The sequence below is a fragment of the Pogona vitticeps genome, chromosome 1 (assembly GCF_051106095.1).
Source record: "Pogona vitticeps strain Pit_001003342236 chromosome 1, PviZW2.1, whole genome shotgun sequence".
Taxonomy (NCBI): Eukaryota; Metazoa; Chordata; class Lepidosauria; order Squamata; family Agamidae; genus Pogona; species Pogona vitticeps.
This window is the reverse complement of record NC_135783.1, coordinates 29740682-29745991: the sequence shown is the minus strand read 5'-3', so window position 1 is coordinate 29745991 and position 5310 is coordinate 29740682. Positions and strand designations below refer to the sequence as shown.

The window sequence follows — 5310 nt, the reverse complement described above, 5'->3', positions numbered from 1 at the left end:
CTATGTCTTTCCCCAACACGCCTGCCAACTTTGGTGAAGATTGGATATCGGGCATCCAGGTTATTCACCCACAAATTGTGTCCCCCCCAGGTGAGTTTGCGACACAGCACAGAAGCCCATTCTGCATACCGTCCGCCAATCAGCTGATCAGAAGCTGATAGGCAGTCACATACACACACACACACACACACACACACACAGAGCCACCCCAACAGCCTATGCGCACACCCCCTTCCTTTCCCTACCTTAGCCCCCACCCCACTCCCACCAACACCTCCTTACCTTAATAGCGGCTGCCAAGGTCTCTATTAGGCCTCTGCAGCCACCACATGTAAAAAAGGAGAATGGCTGCCCTTTGCAAAGATGGCAGCTGTGGCTTAATTTAGGGTAGGGAAGCTGCAGCTGCATCTTTGCAAAGGGCAGCCTGGATTCCCTTAAGGCAGGCTGAGGGAATCCAGGCTGCCCTTTGCAAAGATAGCAGCTGCAGCTTCATTACCCTAAATGAAGCTGCAGCCACCATCTTTGCAAAAGGCAGCCAGTCTCCATTTTTACATGCATGGCTGCAAGGCCAAAAGACCTTGGCAGCAGTTATTAAGGTAAGAGGCTGTCGGTGGGGATGGGGTGGGGTTTCATGGGGCCTAAGGTAGGGAAAGGAAGCGGTGGGGTAGGCTGTGGTATTGGGTGGCTGTGTGGGGTGGTGGCTGCCTTTCTGCCACCGATCAGATGATCGGCAGCCGGTAGGCAGAATGTGTTTGTTTTTGTTTTTTTTACTATGAAGGGCGAATAAAAACGGGTAAATATTCATCCCTTTGTATTTGTGGGGGTCTCTGGAAACCACAAATACGGATCGATAAATATTTAACAGATTGGCTATATTCGTCAGAAAAACAAATCCTTTTTTACATTCATCCCCATCTCTACTCTCAACCCTTCCCTGGCCATCTTTTCCAGACCTTTACATATCAAAACATCTTACTTTAAGGAAACAGAAAGGCATTGAGGGAACTCACTGATACACCAGATCTCTCCTTAGGTGAACTGTATACCAGATATTATGGTAGTCGAATAGACCAAATGGGTGGGATATAAATAAATAAATAAATAAATAAATAAATAAATAAATAAATAAATAAATAAATAAATAAATAAATAAATAAATAAATAAAATCTTTGGTAGGAAATACTACTCTCCATATCATTTCCAAGTCAGGAATAATAGGGAGGACACTCCTCTACAGGAGTGACAATCCCAACTCTTCTTGTTCCCATCCTTCTCCAGAACAGAGTGGACAAAAAACAAAGGAACCAGCAGGGAAGGCAACAGACCAATGGATACAGAATCTGAATTGTCCAAGCCAAGTAAGCTACGTGCGTATTCCATTTTGCAAAGGATAGTTCATTACTTTGAAATAATGTCCCTCTAAAACAGGTTTGGATTACTTTGAAGCTCTAGGAGTCATTTTCTATTACCACCTCAGACCCACAAAGACCACGCCAACCTCTTCCACTCATACAATGAAATTGACTTATTTTCCTCTCGTTTTTCTTTTCTCACCCACTGCCCCCCATTAGAATGAGGCCTTATTATAAATGAGAACCTTCTGGACACGTGATTCTCCCGCCTCTTTTAAAATAAAAGAATTGGGGAGTTTCGGGGGCTCTGGAGGCCGTGAAAAGTGGTGCTTGAATCCATTTTTTTAAAAATACGATATTCATATAGTGTTTTTAAATGTTACTTTACCTGCTGTAAGCTGCCTTGGGTTCTCTATGGGGAGAGAGGCAATAAATAAATAAATAAATAAATAAATAAATAAATAAATAAATAAATAAATAAATAAATAAATAAATAAATAAATAAATAAATAAGTAAGTAAGTAAGTAAGTAAGTAAGTAAGTAAGTAAGTAAATAAATAAATAAATAAATAAATAAATAAATAAATAAATAAATAAATAAATAAATAAATAAATAAATAAATAAATAAATAAATAAATAAATAAATGGCCCATAGGCTGTTGATTCCCACCTTTTTCCACTGAAGATATTCTGTTTTTGAGGCCCAGTTCAAGCCTGGAAAAGTTACTTTTAAAAAATATTTAGTTACAGTTATAGGAGCCTCGCCCGGTCATTTAGTATCTATTAATAGTTCCATTTTTAAAGTGGCCCTTTACTTTTTAGCCTTTCAAAAGTAACTAAAATAGCTACCTTTTTAAAAATACCAGAATGCAGGTGGCCTGTGGTATAAAATATGCTGTTCTCGATCTACCTTGCCATTGCCTCAGCATTCAAAACAGAGCAAGAGGTAGCAGCATAAGCCAGTACTAGAACCATATGATATTCCTCATCTGTCATTTACATAGGTAGTTGTGGTGGACGAGTAGAAGGAAGAATTGAGGCATTTCTTTATCCCTACCCCAACCCCCAAAGAAAAAATAGAAGTCATGATTCACTCACTGGACGATTTAAAACTGGACATTATTCTGGAAAACAGAAACAGAATGTACGGACAGGTTTGTCCAATTTTTGTGAAGAATTGGTGAGGGCTTATATATATTGCTTTCTCAGTGATCTTCTAGCTGCACAGTTTGAGATTTACACAGTTTTTCTAAGTGAGCATTCACAAACTCATTATAGTTATAAAATGCTAGCTGTAAAAGATTCAGTATTAGTAGAAGTTGCATAAAATCACAACTGTATCAGGTCAGTGGCTCTTCGTGGCTTTCTGAGGTGTTGCTTCTTCGCCATCTTCTCCTATCTCCCAGAAGAATAAGCTAATTCCATCTATGGAAAATTCAATCATTTTACCATAGCTGCAACTACCAAGGGAATCTAACAAGACTGGGCTGGAGGAAGATAAGTTAACTGGAGGTCTGGAAGCATATTTAGGGTATATGATCCCTTCCTCAAATATTGAAGAGGGGACACCATTTGTCTAATGTCATAGCTATAAGCCCACCACTATTTTATGTTCAACCTATATGTGTCTGTAAATAATCCTAATACCACAGAAATTCCATAAACTGACATCTAGTAGCAAACTGCAACTAGAAAAGGCCTAATGAATAAATTGAACTTAGATAGGTTTCGACTTACCAAATATCCATTTATTCAATGGATCTACACTAGTTGCAATTTACTAATGAATTTTGGGCACTGTTTACTATTTTTAATTTTATTTATCTTATTTATAGGCCACCTTTCTCCTGATAAGAGGACCCACTATGCCATTCCAAGGAAACCAAACCTTTGGTAAAATGCTTGCTCTTTTGCCATTCCTACTGCTTAAAGAAATGGAATATGGGAATATTAACATAATTATCTCTTTCTCTCTTTTTAAAAAAAGGCTATTTTAAACACATGCACCTCTATTTTTTTTTTTACTAGACTTGTGTAATATATCCTCACAGAACACTAATATTTAGCAGTATCACCAGTCCTACTGCTAGGAAATGTGTGGAAACTGCTTCAAGCAAAAGATTTGACATGGGATGAGCACTCTTCAGATCATAAAAATATTTTGCCTTTTACTAGAGATTTCTGTGGAGAAGTGTCAATATTTAGTGAAATAGTTATATTTTTACTGCCAAGGAAGGGGCGTGAGGGATTTTCTGCCCCATAAATTGAGTCATGGCTTGACTGGCCTGCAGCATTGTGCATCTTAGCTTGAGAGGGTTGTTGCTTTTCCTTGGGCAGCAAAATATTTCAGAATTTCCTGTCATCAAATGAAGTATTTTACCATCATTATGTCATCTTCCTTGAACAAATTCTACCTGTTGACATTCTGTTGCACATGCAGTTATAGGAGCTTTGCCAAGAAAACGAGGCAACCCTATAGGCTGCTGTAGGTTTTATCCCTTTTCTTTTTAACTGTAATCTCCACAGTCATTCTGGCTGATAAACAAATAGGGAGAAAGATGCAATGAGGTGTAAGAATAGATTTTCACAGGGCAGACAACTGAACATTTAATTTATTTACCTCTCCTAACAGATACCTAGGGTGACATTTATTAATAAACGACATTATCAGGTGTCGGATATGTAGCTCACAGAAATTAATTACCCAGCTCCTGGTAAAATCATAACAAGCCTGCAGTGCTGTATCGTTTGTGCTAATTGAAAATGAGATAAGTGCTGTGGGTGCAATTTGCATTCAATGCAGTGTATTAATTATCTTTGGTTCTCTTCATGACAAATATACCTGACTGAATCACTCTGCTAATTTGCCAGGTAATAGAGTTATAAGTGGATTCCCTCAGGTGACCAAGTAAAGACATCGGCCTTACTAGAACATCAAGACTTCAGTCTTTACTGGATAGTTCAGAGAAGTAAGCAAGAATCTCCATCATTCTTTCCGCTCATACTGAGTTCGAAGAGCACATTAGCAAATGGTTTCATTGCCCTGTTTTGTAGACTTTCGAATTTAAAGTTTAACATTTTTAAATAGAGCCTTAAAATGAAAGTCTGCTTAAAGGGTTGGGCTTGTAAATTCAAGAGGTCTGAATCTGTACAGCACATTTTTGGATGCAACGTATCCCTCATATTTAATGATAAAATAATAATAAAGGAAATTTTGTCATGTCATTCAAAATGCAGGGGAAGCTGCATTAGCCGCAAGACCAGTTCTGAAGCATATGTTGCGGTAGTACATAATTAATAATAATTATCTGCTATTTACTCAATTCTGACGCATGGTGACCCTTTCCAGGGTTTCCTAGGTAAAGACTACTAAGAAGTGGTTGCCCTCTGGGACTGTGCAGGTTGCCTATGACTACACGATGGCTCTTCTCCCTAGTGGAACAGTGGAGAATTGAATACTCAATCCCTACCTCCAATTCACTGAGCTATCCTGCTAGATAGTACCTTTCTTCAATTCTTTTTTAAAAAATCTCCAGCTTACATATGCGGGATATTGTGTTTCTGTATCCATGATTCAAAACACCAGGAAATGGTCCAATGTTGCTGTGATACATCATGCCTGATTTCACCAGCAGGAACAAGGATGACAAGCTTTACATAGCAAAGAGTAGCCTGAATGTTGACACCAGCAATGGTAGCAGCCAAGATGGTCTACAAGATACGTTCTTCTACTCACTACCATTCACAAAGTGACACTAAGCAAGGGACAATCCCAGAAACTGACTCCTTTTTTTCAGTTACATCTCACTCAAACTCAAAACAATGGTCAGGGCTGTTTTTCAACAAGTGTGAATGGTAATGAACACAAGAGGGTATCCTGTCCAGTGGTTCTCAACCTTGGGTCCCCAGATGTTCTTGAACTACAAGTCCTAGAAGTCTTTACCAGCAGCCGTGCT

At 38.6% G+C, this 5310-nt stretch overlaps 1 non-coding gene across 1 annotated transcript; it reads left to right on the top strand.

Annotated features, from left to right (window-relative positions):
- Positions 1-3481: 3481 nt before the first annotated feature.
- Positions 3482-3596, top strand: LOC144586211 (U5 spliceosomal RNA). Its single transcript, XR_013540945.1, has one exon. It is a non-coding gene; the product is annotated as a U5 spliceosomal RNA (small nuclear RNA).
- Positions 3597-5310: the final 1714 nt, after the last annotated feature.